General features: G+C 39.0%; 1 protein-coding gene across 4 annotated transcripts in view; it reads left to right on the plus strand.

Moving 5' to 3' along the window:
- Window positions 1-1838: 1838 nt before the first annotated feature.
- The window catches only part of FRS2 (fibroblast growth factor receptor substrate 2), a 34656-nt gene continuing 12519 nt past the window's right edge, over window positions 1839-23975 (plus strand). For 2 of the 4 annotated variants that reach the window (XM_058190348.1, XM_058190349.1), the window contains exons 1-3: window positions 1839-1961; window positions 2954-3966; window positions 17842-18098. The gene's annotated coding sequence lies outside the window, so the exon portion shown is untranslated. The remainder of the gene's footprint in view (window positions 1962-2953; window positions 3967-17841; window positions 18099-23975) is intronic. The other 2 variants (XM_058190350.1, XM_058190347.1) reach the window with 1 other exon arrangement.

Below are 23975 nucleotides of genomic sequence, written 5' to 3' on the forward strand. Positions count from 1 at the left end.
GCAAGCTTGAAAGAGAGAAGGGTATAGGACAGGAGAGGCTTCTGTGGGACAAGCTTGAAAGAGAGAAGGGTGTAGGACAGGAGAGGCTTCTGTGGGACAAGCCTGAGGGAAATAAGGGGATAGCATAGGAAACATTTCTGTGGGGCAAGCCTGAGGGAGAGAAGGGGGATATGATAGGAAAGGCTTCTGTGGGGTAAGGAAGAGAAGGGGAGAGGAGAGGCCGATCGTAACTACTCATTAATTTTCAAGTTGTATCAAATTATCAAGCCCGATCACATCGTTTCATAGTGGAACACGGGTATTCAGCTAATAAACAAACAAATGTTATTGGCAATAGATAACAGTGGCTTCTTCCATAATGTTTTTCAATTCCCAATCCAGCCATAACCCTTTCTGTTAATATCTCATCAGAGTACTAACCGGCCCAACCTACCTTTCCAAGCCCAGCTAATTTTGCCCAGATATTGCCACCTGCTGAGACATTCTGGTCAGAGCTACCTAAAAAGAACTATTTAAAAATACACTTGTTCCAAGCTTACTTTTATTTAAGCCATAGATTAAATTCAAATGAAATGTGATATTTATGTGTTGTGCAGTAGGTGGCAGTTGGATATAACTAAACGCTGGGGAAGGTTTATAATAAAAGGGTTTCTATTGTTATATCTCCCATTACATGAAAACTCTATAGAACCATTTATGCACTGTTTTGGTCACTAATCAATGGTAAGCAAAATAATTCAAACAACAAAGTGTAAACATTTCAGGTTATCAGCTGTTAAAATTCAGAAGTTACTGGCAGAATGAGAAATACACATGAAATATTTCAATATTACAGATGTTTTTAATGCAATGCAAAATGCAATAGAAAAGGAGGGAACTGTGTTGGATGTATTCACTACTTTGAGTTATTTGAAAAAATAATAAGGGGATATAAATAAATGAATAAAAATATTCAACTGAGCTAGGTAGGATTGACTGTAGCAACTGTTTTGTAACGACTGGCAATTGTTTTGATTACAATAGCAATGGTGCATCACAGGACCAGTTTCAGGACAGATCTTGTATAGTTGCTAAGGGACAACATCAATTCGATGGCCCACAATCAAAGAGAAAGATGCTATATTCATAATAGCAAAATAACATATTTGACTGTTGACGTGATGTCCTTTGAAGAAACAGTGGAAATATATCCTAGGCATTAATAATGTTTCTGTTGCTCTTGTTGTATTTCTATTTTCTCCATCAGAAACACTAAGCTAGGCCCCAGGAAGTAACTGTATAGTATTGAAATAAATGTAAAAGTTGTCATTATTCTGTGCAAACTCCAATGCAACAGATGGAATCGGACTGATTCAGTACTAAAGTAATCTGGCAGAAATGAATTATCAACATTTAGCATGGAAACTTGTAACTTGAGTTATAGTGATTCTGAGCATAACATGTTTGTCTCTAATGAACTCAATCAACATTCTCCGATGTCCATTTTTGCAACAATTTGTTGTTTAGGGACAATAATCTGATTTATAAAAATGTTTGCATACTACACTTAACCAGGTGCCTTTTGATGATGATTTTTGAAATAAAACATAATATGCTTACCCCAGAGTGGCAGACATATTTTGAAGCAGTTGTGGAAAATTTTCAGCTCTTTTAGATTTTTCTCCATTTCCAGAGATGCCTTAAAAATTTGGGGTTTATAAATCTCACGCAAGTAGTAAGCAAGTAACTGGTCTTTAAACCACAATATTTTTGTTGATTTTGCTACATGGATCACATGAGAATATACCCCATTACTTTATTCTGTTTCTCTTTGTCTTGGATGTTAATGTAATTCTATTCTCACCACCCACTTTCTTTCCCTATGGCTATTGTTGCTCTCACAGGAATTTCCTGCATTCATCTGCTAAAGTGGCTGTGATCCATGAAAACTTATGTGATAATCAAATTGGCTAGTCTTTAAGGTACCACAACTCTTTATTTTTACCATTGTCCATTCTACCAGAGGAAGGTAGTTAAAGCTCAGAAATGTGTGAGGTCTCAAATGGAGGCAGAGTGCTATTATACTCCTTTAATACGGTCCCTGTTTTTCAAGTGCAAAAGTGCCACTTTCAGATGACCTCACAGGAATTGTGGGAAATTATCTAGCAGAGGAATGAGTCTTATTCCAGCTAACCAAAGAACAGCATGGGAAAGAATAAGGAGCAGTTTATTTTACAGATATATTCCACCAAGTAAAAACAAGTTATGCTGCTTGACTGCTCTTTAGAACTACATAGAGTTGGCTACTTGCTAAAACAATATGGGTCACAGGTGAAAATATGTAGTCTATGCAGTCTAATTTCCATGACAAAAACACCACACAATAAGAGTTCTTTCCTGTAAGAGTGCAAAGACTGGAATAATAAGGTCATGACAGGTCAAAATTGAGATGGCTTGGAAGAAAGAGAAGCTAATGCAGGCCCCAACCATAGATACAGTTATGTGAGAAATTTTAAGGCTGCACTGCAAAATCTACCCATGAAGAAGTGATTATTACTGGATTTACCTTCTGAGTGTAACTATATTTTGTTAAAAGATTCCAACAAGATAACTTGACTCTGGCCATGTTCACATTTTTTTAAATTCAAGTGATTAAAAACAAACAAAACTAGAAATTTTATTTTAAAACAGCAACACATTTGCTATTGCACAGAACTGCCTTTTCTGTGGTTGCCTCTACCTAATGTAGAACACCCATTCCCCAGTGATCTGGCAGGTCCCCACCCTTTTAGCTTTCTAGAAGGCCATCAAGACTTAGTTGGCTTTTTACCCAGGCACTGGGGTAGAGTGGTGAGAAATTGGATAGTTGTTGAGGCATTCTAGGCTGATTGAGGCACTGGGTTTTTAGGTTTTTTTTCTTTTTTGTTCTTTTGAGTCAGTGTTATTACTATATTTTTATTCTTCCTTTTTCTAGGTGAATATACTTCATCCCCTGCCTATTTTCTCCAAAACAACTACCTTGTGAGATGGATTGGGCTGAGCAAAAGTTACGGACCCAAAGTTACCTTGCGTCTTTCCTACCTAGAGGAGGCTTAGAACTCAGTCTTTCACCACACTAAACTAGCGCTTTTAATTTTATGGTTTCGTAGTTTGACTGCTGTTGTGAGCCACTCGTTAATTATGCTCTGTGCCGAAAAGACATAGAAAGCTCTTAAAATAAATGACCTATAGTATTGTTTAACCCAGTAGTATTTAACAATTCCAGATATTAAATCTGTGGGAACACTTTATATATAAAAATGAAGATTAAATAATAAAAAACATGTCTGACTAAAGAGACATCCATCAATAATTTGGTAAACCTCATGAACAAGCTAAACACAGTGCTAAACAAGATTCTTTACTAGTCATTTGCTTTAGGACTGACAGCAAGAGAATGGCATGTGGTAATTGAAACAACTAAGATACTATGTTTAATTGCACACTTTTAAAACTTTCTGCTTAGCGGGATGTTATTTACTCCCAGGAAAAAGTCTTGATGGGATTAGAGACAAAATGCCTCTGTTCATTTGGAAACAAATTCTTTTGGTAGCAAATGAAGAAGCCAACCCTCTCGCCGGGCTACCATTCCTGGATTACAAAACCCCGGACCACCAAAGGGGTTAATTTCTCTCCTCCGCCCCGCTTTTCGCGCCGTGATTTCCAAGCCCTCCGTAGCAACAGCGAAAGGCGCGCCTTCACCACTCCCGCCGGCCAGACGAAGAACCCGAGATCAGGGAGACCGGCCGACCACACCCACTCTTCCCTTTTTTTTTTGGCCCGGAAGGAGTTGCCTGCTTGGCCTCGGAAGTTGTCTTGGGCAGGGTCCGGCCCAGAGCGAGGCCTGGCTGCTACTCTTGGGACTGGAATTCCGGCTAATCCAGGCAGGTGTGGACCCCGGTCGGTTGCCTCTTCGCCACCTGTAAGCCAGTCGGCCTCATGAAGAAGGTGAGGGCGGAATCTCTCTCGGTGGCCCTTTCTGCTGCTTGTTGCCCGGTTCCCCGCCACGTCCGGCCGCTTTACTGGTTTCGCTGGGTTTAAGGTGGTTTTGTCGGTTTGACTTTGAAAGAGGAAGGGGGAGAAATCGGCTGCAGGAGAGCCGCTCCCTCCTTCTGTGCGTGGGAGGAAGGCTCGGGGCGAAGAGAAGGAGGCGTCCCTTGCCTGCCTGCCTGCCACCGGAGAAGGGGAGTCCTGGCGAAGGCTGCGGTCCGAGGCGGGTGGATGGCTGTTGGTCCTGGTGGCCTGACAAGGCTCGGAGGGGAGTGGGCGACAGCGAAGGCGGCAGGCGGGAGAGTCGGTATTGCGCGCTTGTGTGATTTTTACGGAACGTCTAAGTGCTCTTGATGGGTGTCGGCGAGAACTGATGTCAGTGAAGTTCCGCTTCGTCGTGGTTTGAGATGCGCTGACTTGGTGTGCTTTAGCTTTTCCCGAGTTGGTACCTTCCAGATGCGTTTGAAGTTATGCCGTCCATCATCTCCAGATCTCAGTTCGGAGGGGCTCCAGTGGGAATGATAGTCAAAGACCTTTGCGCGGTAGCAGTTTGGCTTCGACGGTCGCCCTGATCTCACCAAACGAGTCATTCCAGGGCCTCATTCTCAGAAGGGTTGATGTTGAGCCTTCTGTGGAAGCGGGAGGGATCATTGAGGAGCAGTTTGATGTCCGGTTTTGCAACACTTGCTAGCCTGACCCAGACGAATCACATTATGGCATAGTAGAGTCTGTGAACAGGAATAGTGCATTTCCCACCCTTAATGACCAGCTAAAGTGCGGTTCTGGTAAATTGGGGCTTCAACTGGGGCTGATAAATAGATTCTGGAGTTGGCTCCTTGTCTATGTGCTTGTTCTTGAGCTACTCTGTTTTCAGGGTTTGAAGAGCAAGCATATCCAGATTTTAAAGCAATCAAAATACGTTTCAGTTTGATGACTGCCTTTGGAAAAAAAAGATGGCAGACCTTATGTATCAAATCCATAGAATCTTGTACTAGAAATGGTGGAACAGAATATAAATTGCCCTGTAATACAGTGTTTCTTGTTTAAGAGACTTTTTGCTATCACTGGCAAAATGTGACAACAATTTTCTAGTTATTCCCTTGTCTCCCAGAGCTGTAAACCTGCTAGAGACCACTGTTTTGCAATCTCATTGGGAGGAGCAGCTGTCTGGAGTACTTGAGGGCAGTTGCAAAGAGCAGGTCTACTTGCTGGCTTTTCATTTTGCCCCATTTGTCAGCTTTGCTTTTCACAGAGCTGTCTTTGGTTTGCCATTTCTTCATGCATGTTGCTTTTCAGGCTAAGACAAAATGCTTCACATTGATTAAATAAAAAAGATTAGACCCATCCCTAAGATTTACAAATTAAAAAGAATGGGAGTTGAGGGGGAAAAAGAATTTTATCTGATAACATTTGAACAAAAGAACAAGCTTTCAGTATGCCTTTATTTCCAATTTTGATTGGATTTTTTTTACCTGATAAGAGAGAGTGTCACTTCCCTGTGGCTTCTTCCTCTGGCAAAAGGAAAAGATTTGATTTGCTTTCCTTCAGGTATGCAAGCTATAAGGCAAGTGGCAGTTTAATGTGAATAGAGATGTTCTTATGATTACATAGTACATTCAACATACCAAGTTAATTGAGGTTGGCTAATTTTGTTTCACTTTTTAATCCAGCACTTCTTGTATCATAGTATATAATTTGGCTCATACAGGGAGACATTTTCAAACAGTGAATTACAATTTTGGGGTGGCGATTGTAAACATATTGGGAAGATCACTGGTTTTTTTTCAAGATGACTAGGTTTATGCAAATTAAGTGGAAATGCTGTCAACACTTATTCCACGCTTTGTTCCTACTTTGCATAGTGAACCCCCCGCTTCAATTATTAGTTTTATTCATTATGTCACACAATATCATTTATTATATTACTGGGTCACAGTACTACAAAATCTGAGAACTCCTGCCATAGGAATCGAATACTCTAACTTTTCTTCTACTTTTCCCTTAAGAAACTCTATAATCTTATTTCACATATTCTTGGGTAAGATTTATAGTATTAGTGGTCATATAATAGAGTTAAAATGTCTAAGATAAATATATATATGTTGAGTTTTGAACATTTTTAAAAATGCTGTCTACATTAAAAAATATAAGTTTTAAGTAAAGTACCTTTTTTGCAGAATAAAAATCAAGTTAAATAATTTTGCATCATATTTTTAAGAAAGACTGCAGAAATTTTTTATTCTCTTGAAAGACTAAAAAGCAGAAGTATTTAAAAATACTTCAGCAATCTTTAATTTGCTTGGTTCATAACATTAAAATGTTAAACATTAGGAATGTATACTATTTTCTTCTACAATTTTCAATAATTACATTTTTTTTTATTTGCATTTATATCCCGCCCTTCTCCGAAGACTCAGGGCGGCTTACACTATGTCAGGCAATAGTCTTCATCCATTTGTATACTATATACAAAGTCAACTTATTGCCCCCCAACAATCTGGGTCCTCATTTTACCTACCTTATAAAGGATGGAAGGCTGAGTCAACCTTGGGCCTGGTGGGACTTGAACCTGCAATATTGCAGGCAGTTGCTGTTAATAACAGGCTGCATTAGCCTGTTGAGCCACCAGAGGCCCTTGTAATTCCACTAAAATTATATTTATAAGAAATATAGAAAGTTGGTATACCATTTTTAATTTTTAAAATGCACGTTATAAATATTACATTAAATATAAAATATTTTTATTTCACTTGCATTTGTGGATATGTGTACATGTATGCATTAATCTGAATTGCACAGAATTTAGTTTATTTAGATCTACATCCTATATGAATTGGGAAATCCTTGCCCTGAACTTGATGTGGCATATTGGATTGCATTTAAGTGAGGTGGTTACAACAACAGAAATCTCTATGTTCCAATTTAATGGTTTGCGCAATTTTTCAGAAACCATAACAATTCCTTCCTAGTACTGCAGGCCCTGTCTATATCCCAAATCATTTCTAACCGTGCTCAGCATTATTTCCCAGGGAGCTTTTTGTCTTATACCACTTTATTGTGTACAACTGTACTTAAATAAACACTGCCAGGGGTTTGTGGTATGTGTAATTTAGGTTATAAAAATGTTGAAATATAGATGAATGAGAAAATGTCCTCTTTTCCTTTACTGGGGGTGTGGGAGGACTAATGCCTTGTGATGTGTCCAATTTGCTGTAAAGCCTGAGTGGTTAAATAACATCTGGGCATATTTCTCAATATGGGAAAGAGCCATGGGAGCCTCCACTTTTTTGCCTCTAGTATTATTTTGTCTGTCAGCTATGTGAGGTTGAAACTTATTTTCCTCCCTTTTTCTTGGGCAGTTTGAACTCCATTCCCATGCTTCTACCTTGAGCCCCAAGAAGTGAATGCTGTTATTATCAATGTTTGGATTATCTGGCTCTTGACTTTTGCTATTTTTGAAAGAGACTTTATTTTTCTGAATGGGTTTTGAATTTCCAGGCTCAAAAGAGGGCTGAGAATGCTTTATGGAGCTACAGTATATGATCTGCATATTGTGTATTCTCTTTTATCTCATATAAAGCATAATTGCATTTGAATTCCAGTGTATAGGAAAGGCTTGGACTGGCAGTAATGTGATTGTTTCTAGCTTTAAAAAAGGAAATGTTGGAGTGGGACATCTGAGTATGCTGGGATGTAAAGTATGTACAGGAGTGATGTCCCTCTTGTCATTAGTTAATAGTCACGTTCTGTATATATGTATATATTTTTCAGAATAGCTGGATGGATAAAAGATGCGTTAATAAAATCTTTATCCCTTTTTTAATGAACTATGTTGATGTAACGATGCAGTCCCACTCAGTGCAGTATGTTGTGTAAATGTGCAGTACGTTGTTTAAATGTGGCCATAATGCTGCTAGAGAAACAATATGCCTCATTCTGTGATGTCTAGTCAAACTCGGACGCTATAATTATATACTTCAAGTGATTACAGGCAGTCTTCAACCTATGACTGTAATGGAGCCTTTCTATTACAGTTGCAAGTGGTGACAACCATTAAGTCAGACAACTTTGCAAAATGACTCCCACCCATTGCTCTCCCTGATACCACCATTAAATGAACACACAGGATATTGAAAGCAAGCATATAGGGCACCTCATGGATAGGGGAGGCCCCAGTGGTGGGATTCTGCTGGTTCTATCCAGTTTGGGAGAACTGGTTGCTGGAGCTGTGGGAGGCTCTGCCCACCCACCCGGACGTCATTACATCCTTTTTTTAATGCTCTGTGCATGCGCAGAAGGTCCTGTGCATGCGCAGAGGTGGCGCGCGGGGAAGTGGTTGCTCACATTTGTGAACTGGTAATTAAGATAAGTCAGTACCACCTCTGGCCACAAGCCCCGGTCAAGTCGATTCCCAGGCGAGCTACCTTCTGAGCAGCTTCTGCTGGCCCGAAGAACAGGGCGGTGACGGCGGTGAGGGCCCAGGAGAACAGTGGGACATGTCAGGACAGATCAGACTGAAGCTCGTCAGCAGGCCATCCTCCTGGCTGGGTCTGGCCGCGAGCGGCACCGGTAGGCACCTATTCTTCAGGACGGCCATGCACCCCATTGCCTGCCAATGCCGCTTGTGGCCTGACCCGGCCAGGAGGACAGCCTGCTGACAACTTCAGGCTGGTCTGTCCTGACGTGTCCTGACGTTCTCCAGGCCCCTCACTGCCGTCATCGCCCTGTTCTTCGGGCCGGCCGAAGCTGCTCGCAAGGTAGCTGCCACAGCCTGTCCTTGCTACTTAAAGGCAGCTTCCAAGGCAGGAAAAGTTTGGGCAAGTTGTCTCCTTCTCATCCTGAAACACAGAGAGAATGCACACATCTCACAGCGCCAGAACCTTTTGCGAGGAGACAGTGCGTGGGTACACACTGTCTCCTCGCAGTAGATCCTGGCGCCATATGGTCTGTGTGCCTGTTTGCTTGAGGCCGAGAAGGAGGAGAAGACTTGGCTGAACTTTTCTGCCTCCCACTCTTCTGACATTGGCCAGGCAGGTGAGCAGCCTCCTGACCAGTGAGGCAAGTGTTCTCCAAGCGGGGCCGTGCTAGCTTCAGGATGGCACTGTCATACGTCTCCTGCCACAACTGCAGCTTCAGCCTTGCTCGCTGTTGGACTCGTCAGCTCTGATGATTGCAGCTCCGTGCCTCCCCCCCAGGTATGGCGAGCCCCGAATTGGGACTTGACAGCATGCTTTTCACTCCGAGCAGCCCAAACTTAAAAACATATGGCTGGGGTGGAGGAGCAGTCCTTCTTAACAAGCTCAAAACTGAGTTGCAAGTCTGGGTTACCTCATGGAGCTGGAAGTCCGGTACTCCGGCGCACTCATCTCTGTTTCCCTCTATGACCGGCCTTGAAAAAAGCCTGCCTTCACAATCGCATGTTTGCAGTCAAAGCTGGGCTTGCAGCTCTCGTGCGATGAACTCATGCTTGCAGCAACAGTTTTGAGCTTGTTAAGAAGGACTGCTCCTCCACCCTAGCCATGTATTTTCCAGTCCTGGCTGCTTGGAGTAAAAAGCATGCAATATGCTGCTGCTCCTGGAATTCCCTGCATGAGTGCTGGAAGAAAATTGGCTAAGCTCCCAATGCCTGAACCGCCGAGTTGGAAGAGAGATTTGCTGTCATGCTGGTGAGTACGTATGGACTGAGTAGGCTTTTTGCTCCCCCCCACCCGCACCTTACCATCCTGATCCAGTGTGGCGTGGAAAACGGGGCATCTCCATGGACCCTCTCTTCCCCCCACACAGCCTCCTTTTTCCAGTATTTGGTGGGCAGGTAATACTCTTTAGATGGGCTTTTATTTTGCCAGCCCAAGGGCGGGGGGGGGAAGGTAGGAAATCGCCCTGTCTCTGCAGCATCAGTCATGTGACTGAGTGGGCATGGCCAACGACGTCACTCACAGCAAGGTGCCGCCCCACCTTGCTGTGAGTGACATCAAGTTGGCCACACTCACCCAGTCACATGACCACCTAGCCACGCCCAAACGGCCACAGAACCGCTTGTTAAATTATTTGACTCCCACCACTGGGAGGCCCTGGAAGGCCTACTACCCAGCTGGGTCCATAAAGGAGGCTGATAAGCAGCAAAAAGCCAAACAAACAGCCTAGCATGGGAGAAGAACCTAGCTGGATTAGGGCCTAGTGCCATGTTCCAGTGCCAGAGAAGCTTCCAAATAAGTCTCTGTGCTGGCTGATGAAGATGGGTTAGTGGGCTGAGCTTCTGCCCCTGATCAGCTGGGCCATTGGAAGACTGCAAACCTTTCCTAAACTTTGGGGAAATCAGCTGCTTGCATGCCAAGGCAGCAGTTTCAGGAAGAATGTATCAAAACCTTCCCCTTACTTTAATTCCCTGCTTTCCACAGAAATCCACATTTCTTCAATAAAGAAAGCAGAAAAAACTGTGGGGGTGGAGAAACAGAATTGTTGATCTTTCTTCCCCCCCCCCCCCACCAATTGGGTGCTGAAACTAAACTTTGTACCTCTATTCTTCAGTCTTGATATTTTAATTTATCTCATTTTCTAAATTTATTCTATGCCTGAAAAGAGGCTGACAACATCTGGAAGTTACCTTGATGAGTGACTGCCAAGCTGAAGAATAGAGGGGGAAAAAACAAGCAAAAAAAGTTTTTTCTGCAACTTGTGTTAAGGAACTAAAGAAAAATTCAGCTCAAAAAGTTCAGCTGGCTAGAGCACAACATTCACAGCAATGGTCAAAGCAGAAGCTGGCTCCTTGGAAAGCTTCTTACTGTTAGTCTGACTGCCTTTAGGACCCACCTAGGACTTGTGTAAAGGCAGTCAAACAAACAGCAAAAAGCTTTCCAAGGAGCCAGCTTCTGTCCTGACCGTTCATTGCACACGTGTTGGGGAATGTTTTGAGAAGTGCCTTCTAAAGTTGTTGCCTTTGCATGCAAGTGGCTGGCTTCTTAAAGACTAGCAAGAGCCAGGAGAGATTTTCAGTCTTCCGATGACCAGCTGATCAGGGCAGAAAAGTCCAAAAGCAGCCACCATTTCTGCAAGAAATTGTCCGATCGCTGAAAATGGCAACTACTTCTAGGAGGCATGGAGAGCAGGCTCAAGTAGTCTCTTCAGGGCTGTATGGGGGTAGCGGGATGAGGAAGCACCACACCATCCCTGTGGTCGGTCACGAGGGGGAATGACCATGAGGGCGCTAAAGCCGCCTTAACTTTGAAACAGGTTTGTATGTAGCTTTTGAAGGAGCTGTTCTAATTTGTACAGCCGTTAAGTGACCTGTCATATCTTAAAGACTTACCTGTATATAACTATTTAATATTTGTTATTGAACCTATAATGAGAGTTGCTTTGCCATAAATGGAATATTGCTGGTTATATACAGCTTGCTTTTACAATTATCTCACATGTTTGTCAGTGTTCTCAGAATCAAGTTTGCAATTAAACATTTATCCTAAATAAGGTATTCTGTTAATTCATGTGAAAAGCTTTTGCCACCCTGGTAACTGTCCTGAGGGATATTGTAATGCAACACATTTGTGTTTTAACATAGTACTAAAATGTAAAATTGGCATTATGGATGCCTTTTCATGAATTACTCATGAAAAGACAGTGATTTTTTTTGTGCCTCCGTGGACAGAGCCCCTCTAATGAGCTTCTAATTAAAAACAAAAACAAGCCACTGCAGTTATTTTCTGAGACAATTTTACTTTAGCAGTAGTTTGCTTATGTATCCTGATGGCAGTTTACATCATGCTAATCATTTGGTGATATAATTTGTTATACTCTTGATATCATATTCAAAAGTGATTGATTTTTAATAAAATTTATGGAAGCTTTGTTCCTGAAAAAGCCTTTCCTAATCTTTATTCATTGTGACCACCCTATTTATAGCATAAGAAATGGTATAGAATGCTGCATTTTCTCTGGGTTGGTACACATGCAATCTCTGCCACTAAACATTTTAAAAATTCTAATGTGCCCCCACCAATATATAAAAAGACATCTTAATCAAAAGCTGCCATGTATGCATGGTCAATTAAGAACTCGAAAAGTCAATTCTAAACATATTTTCAAGTGAATGAACTTCCTGGATTCAGAAGGATTACTTGAAAGTAAACAGACATTGCACTGCATTGTTAAGGTTTACCTCTCCTATAATTATTTTGCAGTACTAAATCTGTTCTTTCATCTCCCATCATTCATACACATTTAGCTTTCTCTGTTAGACTGATTATTTTATTGTTACTAGCCCAGTTTTATCAGGATCAAGCGGTGAGTACATACTAGAAATTAAATTAACTTCGAGTTATATTATTTTAATTCTTTTCTACATAGGCAAATAATAGACTTTCAATTGAATGACTATTAAGAAACATTAAGTGTATATTTTAAATAATTGTAAGATGGACATTTTTAATTAATGGAGGTTTCTAAAAAAAAAATGATGCCTTTTTCTTGCCCGAAATCTTCAACAGTACAAACATTTCTTCAAACTCCTAATTGTTAGCATAAAAATCACTATGGAATAAACTGAAAAGGAAAGAAAACATATGAAAAGTGGAAGGTTCAATAAAATGTAAAGAATTAAGATGGAACAATTTCTCATTCCTTTCAGCAATATGACAAAACTATACAGATAAAATCGTTAAAGAAAAACTGAAGTATTGTCTGAATAAAAAACAAAAAATACACTAGAACAATGTTTGGAGAGAGGGCACACTGCATAAAGAATTTGAAACAGACACCAAGAGAAATTTCTTCACTTAGTATAATAGACTATCTGATGCATTAAAGGTACCATTGAGCTGATTCAGCACATATGGAAGATTCTTGCCTGAATATGTAGCCTTTTGCCTACATATGCAATTTCTCTTTGTGATAAGTCCAATTAACCAGAAACATCAATCATAGCTTCCTGTTTTATCCAAATTAGGAAGATAAGGTTAGTAGCGCAGGACAAGCTGAGTAAATTTATCAGAACATAAGTCAGTGAAGAATCAGAACTTTGGCTCATAAAATTCATGGTTTAATGGGTATTACTGGGATGTTTTCTATCTGGGATGTTTTTTTAATCACTGGAGAATCCAATGAATTTACCCTAGAGCACAAAAAGATTTAGCTGTTGGTTGGTTAAACCTTTATTTATTATCCTTGAGAAATTGTAGAGAATTTTTATGAATCTGAAGTTGTTTTAATATTCTAAGCTATAATGAAGCTGATAAACACAGTTTCATAGCTCACAGGAAAGGGAAATCATATCTAATAAAGGATTTGTGTGGCAAAAGGCAGAAACTACATGAACAAGCCAAAATTATTTCACGTCACATTATTCTATTGGATGTGTGACCTGTATTTCTCTTAGTTTTTCAATTCACACTAGCAGATCTTATTTATTAATTATGTATTATAGATATTGGCAAGCCCACTTGGTCATCATTTCAGAAATATTTCCTTACCTAAACAGAAAAACAGAATGATCAAGGACAGGCAAAAAAATCAGTGGGGATAGTAGCAACTTCCAACTTTCTATTCTCTTCCCCATTGAATTTCCTTGTGGGAAGCTGAATGAGTATTGGAAACCTTCTTCCCTCCCTCCACCTCCCAGCAGGCAATGGTTGCTGCTGGGTAGGGAAAGGAAAAGGGATTGTGCAAGTGGCCAGGTGGTGTCAGGGAGTGTTGAAAATGAGGACAACGTGAACCCTGCAGAACAACCCAGCAGCACTGAAGCAGCCACCACTTCCCTAAATTTCATTCTCTCAAAAGAGAGGGGTCCCTGCATTCTGTAAGTTAGTTCATTTGAGGTACCTTAGTTGACCAGGATTTGCCCTATGATGCATCGTTTCATTCAGTTAATAGTTTCTAGACAGGATATTTTTAGTAACATGTAGATTATATTTTTTTCTACTATTGTATATATTCCACCAAGCTAGCCTCTGCAGTTCATCCACACACTATATCTTCCACCATTGTATAGCTATTATAGCCATGAGATACGGTCTCAGGGAATTATAGAGATTGAAACTACATATAACTCATGGACAACAGATGTATAAGATTGCAGGATGAGGAACATTATTATATGCATTGACTTTTCTAGAATTTACAGAACAGTTATTCTTTTTTCAAAATCAGAGTTTTGAATGGCACAAGTTTCAACTGATAAAACAAAAGCTCCATAGTTCAACCAAATAAATGCATAAATCTATAAACCAATCTCTTCCATCTCTCAGTTTTCTTACTGTGTCAGTGTTCAGAATCTCCAAGTCTATGACGTTATTTAGTTCACCACTATTACATAACACTATGAAACCTTAATTTAAAAACTGGTATTTACCAAATTGTCATATTTTGCATACATTACAGCTTGTAATTCATTATTACTTTCTCTTCTCTAATAAGGCCTACTTTACTCCATCATTTTATCCTCCAAACATTCTTAGATATGATGGGGATATGATTGTATCTGAGTCACTTTGTCATGCTCATGGGTAAGCAGAGATTGTATGTGTACCAACTCAGAGAAAATGCAACATTCTATACCATTTCTTATGCTATAAATAGGGTGGTCACAATGAATGAGGATTATAAAGGATATACACACACTCACAAATGTATACATGCTTATAGCAAATTGTAGTGCTTCAGTACAAATTGAACGATCTATGAAAAGCTATTCCTTTTTGATTCATATATTTTCTCATTAAGTGGACAAAAAAAAAGATTATACTATAGTGATAATGATGCATACATTGTCAGAAAGAAAAAGACTGCATATATAGTGCTCTAAGAAAAGCAGTGAAAAAAATACATCAAAAACCCATAATATGATATGTCATAATCAGTGGTGGGCTGCAACCGGTTTAACAACCGGTTCTGTGAGTGCAGGCTTTGCATGCGCATGCACCTAATGCGCTTGCGCGCAGCGTTCAAAATACAGCAATCTGAAGCTCAGCTGCTTACTTTCTAAGGCAACCCTGGTCAGTAGAACAGTGGAGGCACGAATCAGCTGAGCCAGAAAGAAGGAAATATAGGAGAGGATAGTGCTATGGCGGGGGTGGGTGGGTGGGTGGGTGGAGCTAACTGTTGGAACTACCGGTTCGCCCAAACCGGTCCGAACCGGCAGCAGCCCACCACTGGTCATAATAACAAATTACAATTTCTTCTTTTTTGACAATGTATCACTATCACCATTGTTTTTATTGTTCTTTTGTTATTAATTAAAAAACAATAAATAAATACAAAATAGAAAAGGAAAAATAGTCAAATAACAAAAATTAACGTAAATCACAAATCTTCACATGAGCAAATTAGCAAATTAAATGCATGGAGAATATCAGGAAAGCCAGGGAGGTAGGTTAGACAAACAAAACAAAATGGGAAATAATTATTGTATTGTTAGGAAAGAAAACTATGTGGAAGTCTTCATGTAGTTAAAAAGGGAGGTAAGCTCAACTCCAGGAATCTTTCACTCTTTGTGCAACAGAAACTTATTACGAGTACACCCACCCCCCTTTCATTTGTTTGACTTGGTATACAAAATCTTAGGGCTTTTTACTACTTAGGTTATATTTAGTGCAGATAGTTATACTAAGGGTAGTATTTGTTCAAGTCAAGTTGTTTCTTGTTTGTCTAATATAGAGTTAGCTTTTCACATGACTGAGATAATCAAAGGTTTAAACAGAAAAGCTGAAAAAGACCCCTGCAAAGTTGTGGGTGGAGAGGCAAGATAGTTATCTAGTTAATTTGACTGACAAAGCAAGCAATTGAATAAGGATTTAGGAATTAATGTGAGTGCAATTAGTGCAACAGTGGAAATTGCTTTCAAGATTTTTATATAATTCTGTTTATAAACAAACTTGCATATAAATCAGAATCAACTATGACAAAACTTTTCTCTTTTATTATTATGCATAAGAGGGAGTGGGAAACTGTATGGCAATAGCAAAATTTAAAAGACAATACTGGAAAAAAATTAGCTTCATTAAAACACAGATTATTTATTTAATTTATATGACCACCTATCCATCCATCCATCTCAAACAAGTGACTCTGGGTGGCAAACAATCATAAAATCAATTAAGAACACAATTAAAAGGCATGTTTTCTGTCTCATCAGCCAATAATCCTTTACTGATGGGACCTGCAGCATGCCTATCCTGCTTGACTGGATTAGATGGGTAGAAGCCACTGAGAGAAGACATTCCCTCGGGTAATCTGATTCCAATCAAGCATTCACTTTTAGGGAGCTTTGACCAGGCACAGATCTAACACAGAAGTGGCCAAAATAACAGCTACAAGCTACAGCCTCTTCACTGCCTAACGTTCAATGGAATTGAACTCTTCCCGAATAACTGTACAGCCCTATAGTCTCCACTGGCCCTGCACCAAGGCTGCAGTCCAACTCAAAGTAAATATGAGCAATTGTATTTTCCAGATGTTCAACACATTTCTCACAGAGACTTTGAAGATGAACAGTATGTTGGTAGACCAAGAGCCTCTATTCTAACGGTTTAGAATAAATATCTTTCATCTTGTTTTTGTTTTGCAATGCAAAACAGAGTTTAAGCACTGTACAGGTAGTCCTTGATTTACGAAATTACAATGGTGCTGAATTAAGGGACATAGTACCTGCTGCCTAAACCTGAGCCATTGCAGCACCTCTGTAGTCATATAATTGTTGTAATCTGGACTCGTGGCAACCTGTTTGCACTTATGATGGGTTGCCAAGCCCTCTGCGATCATGTAATCGCCATTTGCAATCTTCTTTGCTGGGTTTCTCAGAAAGTGTAAGGCCCGAAAGACCAGGTCCACAAATGAAGGTTCAGTTTAACTGATTAATTGCTAAAAGGCTAAGCACAGGAATCTTCAGTCAGCCCTTGGTTATGGTTAGATAAGGGTCAATGGCAATCAAGAGGAAGTTGGACTTAACTAGTTTATGGCTTTTTATATATTATATAATGATTCTAGGCAAGATTCTAGAATCTTCTTCATTCTTTGCCTTGGCTCTGCCACTTCTTCTACTGAAATTCAGTAGGAAAGTCGAAAGCCAGTGCTACAGGGCTTCCTCTGGTTCCTGGGGGCTGGTTGAAAAAGGTCTATTGAGATCCATTTTGGGATGGACCTTTTTCAGCCAGCCTCTGAGGGGTGGGGGGGAGGCTTTTCTCTGTTTCAGGAACATTGGATTTGCTGGAAAGTGAGCAAAGGTTAATGAATGATGAAACCATGAGACAAGTTGCTCGTTTTTATATGAAAAATTGGGTCCTTACCTACAGGACACACACTGTTGCTGTGCAGAATTTTTCAAAGAAACATAGGGCTGGAAAGGACCTTAGAGGTCTTCTAGTCCAATACATATACAGAACAGGCTCAATAGAGTTGACTTGCATTCCTTATAGGTCAATGATGCTTAACATATTTGGCACCAAGTGACAAAACTGGAGCATGCGTGTGACGGCCAGCTGCACTTCCGGGTTCCATTGTGCACATGCGTGCCGGACACCTGCACTTCTAGGTTCTATCACACGAAGATCAGCTGGCTGGTGTGCATGCATGCACTGGAACCAAGAAGACAACAGCTGGCTGGTGTGCATGCGTGCGACAGAACCTGAAAGTGCAGCTGGCGATGGTGCGTGTGCCCACAGCGAAGGCTCTGCATGCCACTCTGGGACACGTGCCATAGGTTTGCCATCATGGTTATAGGTTATTGGAAGTGAAATTTAGTATGCAACTATTACATATTAAATAAAGCAAATAGTTAAAAATTAAAATTTGGCAATGCTAATTTTGATAAGCGACTTAGGTACATTTCTTTTGTTTCTTTTCCAGATGGCAAATGTCTGTTAAATTTTTTCCGGATGGCAGATAGCATTTTCCAGAGTCCAGATTTTCCAGATGGCATTCAGATGGCAATACCTTTTCCAGATGGCAAAATATTTTAGTAAAATCTTCCTGAGAACTTCCACCACTTTTTAATCAGTTTAGTGCCTTTTGCTCTATATTTTTGCTTATCTCAGCAATAAGCCTTATATATACAGTAACAAATAATAGGATGATAGCAGCTTGGAGAACTGTTGATAAAAGAGGTGGGTTCTACACCTGGAAGTGAATGGCCTTGCATTGTTTTGTTTTTTTAATGTGTGTAGGATAGGTAGAAGAGAAATCTCTAATTTCATAGATGGAAAATGGACAGAAGAGTAGGAGAGTATTTATTTTCATTTCTGTTTTAAATAAGGGTGCTCTTGCAGCATGTCTCTTGAGTTCTTGTTTCGATGCATTCAGGAGTCCTGGGATGTAAATCAGCATTAGAATTTGTCAACTTAATAGACGTTATCAGATTATAATTGAATCAACATAATCAGATAATTGTGGCTTATATCAAGAGTTGACATCAAGTAATATGCTACAAGAATTAACGTTTGACTAATCTTAGTAATGTGATAAAAGACTTAAAAATAAATTCTTGGGAGCCCTAAGTATTTACTTTTTTATAAACAACCTCTATGCATTATCTGCTGATTCATTGCTCTAGATTTGGGTTTTCCAGTTGGTCTAGGACTAAAGACAAATAATCCTGTTACATATCTACATTAGGTTTGGTGAGAATAATCAAACAATTCTAGATTAAGATTAATCAAAATTGCCTAACTGAAAAGAGATACAGAACAATTATTGATCCAGAGATACAGTTCCTTGAGGATTGGGAAATTTTTGAGGCGTAGAACTAAAATGTGCTTCTGCTAGTAATTTTTTTTGAGGGGGGAAGGGATCTTAGCTTTTGGAAATTTATATACTCGAGTTATTTGAGGAGATTTGAAGATTTCCATTAATATTTAAATATTATGCAGTTGTTACGCTATGTTATATTGCATTATGTTTACAATATTCTATACTACAGATGCAAAATGAATTTAACAAGAATTTCTGATATATGCTGTTATATGTACTAATTAAAATGCTTCTTTTGTCTCCATTATGTCCTTAAACTAAACCACAAGTTATAAACATTAAAATTTTAATGTATTTATATCGCTAAAAATGAAGAGTGTGTGTATAACAAAGTTGAAATACTTTCAAATTAAAAAGATTTAATCCTGAAAAAATATCTGAAAACTAGTGGCAAGCAGTACTTGAAAATTAGAGAATCTATTCTCAACTGATTGAACAAGCATTTCAATTGCCAGTTTCGGCTGACTTTAAATGGACCAGCTGCCTGTGTCAGCAGCATAGGGTTACCAGGGTAACGGTGGCTGTTCAAAGAAGAATGTAGCTGAGCGGGCAAGTTTTTGATCTGTAAGTTGAGGGAAAGAATTTGATGTGATCATCCATTAGCTCTTCTACAGTAATCACACACATTCAAGTACTAAACACTATATTAGTGGTGTGTAGTAGCCTATAATTCTGTTGCGTTTGCATGTGGATTTTAGTTACTTCATTTTTAGAAGCTAAAGAGTTTATAATAAGCAATTCTACATTTTTAGTTTCAAGGCACAGTAGTGAGACACTGCTATATTCAGTATCTAACTGTAGCATTTAATTTGCAGTTGCAGGGATGATAAACCTCTCCAACTCTGGATTTCGTAATTTGCCCTCTTTCAGTAAGAACATTCAGAACTGTTTTCAGGGAAAATAATCTACCTACCTTCTGAACTGTAGATACTTATCTTTTACTGTTAATATTACTGGCTGTTCATTTTACCTTTCACGTTATTTGATTTTCTGAAACAATAATTCCAATTTGCAAAAAGGCAACATTTTCTTCTCTTCTCTACCAGGAAAAAGTAGGCAGGATTTAGACCACATGTGCGCAACCTATTGGTCTTCACAGGCCCTCAGAGATTTTGAATATGCCTTGCCATGAATGCCAAAGCCCTAAATCCATCTCCAAACTATTTTGCTATTTAGAAAATTGTGAGAGAGGACTAGGATAATGCCTGGGTAAACAATATACAGGAATGACCTTTCTCTTCACAGTTCATACGGAATTTGGAAGCTGTTAATCTGTAAAGATATAGGGGATTTTTCATAACCCATTAAATCTTTTCAGCTAGTTGAAGTTGATCTGAGTACATTATTGCTTCTTTTTTCCTGTCCTATACAACTTCGGGAAGACATCCTAATGTGATATTCTCAGAAATCTTTTCCAACAACAAAGTTCAAAAGCAGCAATATTTTTTCTGCTTCTTCACAGTCCAACTTTCACTTTCATAGACTGACATGGGGAAAACCATTGAATGATTCTGATCTTTGTAGGTATTGACACATCCTGACATCTTAATATTTTTTCCCCAAGGTCTTCATTTCTATTCTAGCAAGTACTAGTGTGTGGAATATTTATTGATTGCTTCTTCCTGTATTGTTCACAGTCAATTCTAAAAGGCAGGAGCTGTCCACCAGTTCAATGTACTTATTGTCAGGTTTACGATTTCTTGTATTTAGTGGCATCTTGTAGTCTTGTATTTCTTATATCATGGCAATTAGTTTTGCCTTCTTTATATTTACTTTTAATTCCATATTTCACTGCGCTCCTTGATTTTCATTAATAGAATTTCCATGTCATCTGCATTTTTAGTTCTCAGTATAGTGCAGATTATTGTTTCATTCTCCAAGTTTAAAACCACACTCATTTTCCAATTTAGCTTATCTCAGTATATATTTAGCATACAGGTTGAATAAGTAAAGAATATACAGCTTTATCTCATTCCTTTGCTGACTTGGAGCCTGTCTGTTTTGCTATTTTCTGTTCAGATTAAGGCATTTGTACCTATGTACTAAATTTGCATGAAGACTATGAAATATATTGGGAAATCACATGTTATACTAATCCAAAATTTGAAACATTTTTTCTCCATGATATGATTTTTTTCTCCATTCAATTGTGTCTGATTCTCAGAGACTGCCTGGACAGGACCTGGCAGTTTTCTTGGCAAAGTGGTTTGCTATTGCTCCTTGGTAGGTGTGAGAGAAAGTGACTTGTTCAAGGTCACCCAACTTGGCTTTGTACCCAAGGTGGGACTAGAATTTGTCGTCCTCCAATTTCTAGCCTGATTCTTAATCACTATACCAAACCGGCTATTTAGTATAAGTTCCTTCAAACATAAACATAAAACATAAATATGTTTTGTTCAAGCTTGTTTCCCCCCCAAAAAAATTAAACCATGCCTAATTTATGACAGTGATTATGTGCATGCAATATGCTAGGTCAAAGTTATATTAAACAAAGCTTTATTACAGCTTAGCATAATACATGAATCTAGTCTCTATTTGCTTGCACTTACTGTGACTCATCTTTTAGGTTTGAAAAGGGAGAAATATAGCTAGTTATAATGAAAGAGTGGAGAGATGATATTTTAAATAATACTAGTACTGTAGCTTGAAAATATATTTATCTAAAAGAGAAGGAAATGGTATTGGAAAACCAATCTTACCAAGGGTTAGATTGCAGCTAGTTCATGTGAGGAAGACTAAATTAACAGCAATTTGATGATTCTGGACAGGAAGGCAGTTGGTAATTAATACCTTCAAACATAATAAACTTGTAAGAAATAAATGGTTCTTTAAATATGCTGAATAAAAAGATACTTGGGAATCAAAAGATGATAGGTATCATAAGTTGCAAGGTATCTAAGCAAGTTATTTTTTTATCAGATGTGTAAGTTGAGGATATTTTTCCTTGTTTCTGAAATTTGTTTTTGCTGAAACAAATACTGGACTGAAGCAAAAAAAAGTATTATACACATATTTATGAATCTATGATTTTTCTGAATCATGCTTTCATAGCATTCACTTCCAAAGTGGTTATTATGTGAACATTTAAATACTCCCCCTCCCCCACTTTAATGGACTAATGCTCTTAAGAGCTAGATGTAGTTTTTAAAAAATAAATGCTAATATGTACCAACCTGTTTCTACAAGTTTGACTATGCTGGAATAATGCAGGAAGTGTGAAAAATAGTTGAATAATTATTTGAATAATTTATGTATTTTGTTGTATCTGCAATGTCAGGATTGCCATCTCGCTAGCCATGCTTTGCTTTGCTGTCATTTTGCTACATCCAGTGGGGGGAAGGAACTGTGGGGTGGGAGAGGGAGGGAGGAATCAAAATTAAGCATCTTGCTGTCCTGTGAGAGCTGCTGGCAGTTCCAAGGTCACACTGTGGAATGCAGCACCATCCAGCCTGCAAAGACAGGGACTATTATCCAAACAATTTGTTTGAATCCAATTAGAGACCTAGAGATAACCATGGGGGAAGGTTATGCTTTGGATGCAAAAATCTCAGATCCGACTTTGAATCTTTGTAACTACTTGGCTTTAGTGAAATGTAACAGTGGATTTGAGAGACTTTCTTTTCTAATTGACTATGTTGGGATGATTGACACAGAGCTTCTAATGTTTGATGAAGTTATGAATTATGAAAAAGATCTCAGAAAGATTCTGACTTTATCATGTGTGCTACACTGTTGTTTCATGATTTCACCTTTCTTCCTTCAAAATGTTGAATTGCCTTTTTTACAAATGGGCAAATTCATTTAAACCTCCTTTTTGACAACTCTTTCAGTATTATACTAAGGTGTTGGGGGAAGTAGTCTTCACTTTTCTGAGCCTTTTATTGTTGTGGTATTTAAAGAACGTTTTCATATGATTTATATTGATATATTGATCATCAATTGTGTTGTAAATGTTGTGCCTTGATGAACGTATCTTTTCTTTTATGTAACACTGAGAGCATATGCACCAAGACAAATTCCTTGTGTGTCCAATCACACTTGGCCAATAAAATTCTATTCTATTCTATTCTATTCTATTCTATTCTATAAGGTTCCAAACTAAATGTCTCTTTCATGTTCTGAAAACAAGCAGCTGTAGTATTGTTATAAAACTTAACAAAAAAATTATTTATAAAAATAAAAAATTCTTCATGCTACTTTTAAGCCTGTCTTTATAGCATTAGATATTAAAAACATAATACTTGAATTTAATATAATTCTCTCCTGCCCTCTTGATACTAATATCGACAGATTTTTCTAATGCAAGAAGTTTGATGTTTAAAAACATATAATTTCATTTTTACTTCTCCAATCTGGTTCAGCAGGATGGGCATGCATTGGCTAAGGAGTACTGGTTGACAAGGGCCAAGAGTCCTTCCTTTTCCACTGTAACAGCCCCCATAAGGAGATTAGACCCTGACCCTGCAGTCATTTTGTAGACCAGTAAAGACCAGGTTCTGTGCCCAGGCCTGGGACCCTGAGTGTGTGAAAGAGCCTGTCTCCTGGCTGTATTAGCACTGCTAACTCTTGTTTTTTCCAGATGCTATGCATTATAATTTTTGAATTCAAAATATCATTGTTTTTATACTATTTGTTATTATTCACTGCTGAGATAGGCAGCTTTTCAAACTGAGTAAATAATTTGAATCTAATTTAAATTTGCTACTTAAATACTAGAATCTAGGTATTAATCCACACAAGTATTAGAACCGAATCAGATTTTATACATCATGGTCAAAAGCTAAAATGTGGTTTAGTGAGAGGTGGCTAGATGTACAAAGATAGATTTCTTAAGTCAAACCTATATGGTGGTTTGCTGTTCATTGTCTAATCCAGAGGTGTCAAACATGATTTCATTGAGGGCTGCATCAGGGTTGTATTTGACCTTGGGGGGCCGGGGGGGCGTGGCTAGGGTGGGCATGGCCAGCTTGATGTCACTCATGTCAACGGTGCCTGTGGTGGCACGATTGCTCTGACAGTGAAAACAAAGCTTGGGAGGGCTGAATGCTCCATTTTCGCTGGCAGAGGTCCCGCGGGCTGGTCCTTCGCTGTTTCCAGAGTGGCCCATGGGCCAGATCTAAACATCTCATGGACTGTATCCAGCCTGCAGGCCTTGAGTTTGATATCCCTGTCTAAGCTATTACTACTGAATTGTTTTTCCATTCCTTTTATAGTTGTCCTAACTTACCAACCAC

Source organism: Ahaetulla prasina, chromosome 7, assembly GCF_028640845.1.
Source record: "Ahaetulla prasina isolate Xishuangbanna chromosome 7, ASM2864084v1, whole genome shotgun sequence".
Classification (NCBI taxonomy): domain Eukaryota; kingdom Metazoa; phylum Chordata; class Lepidosauria; order Squamata; family Colubridae; genus Ahaetulla; species Ahaetulla prasina.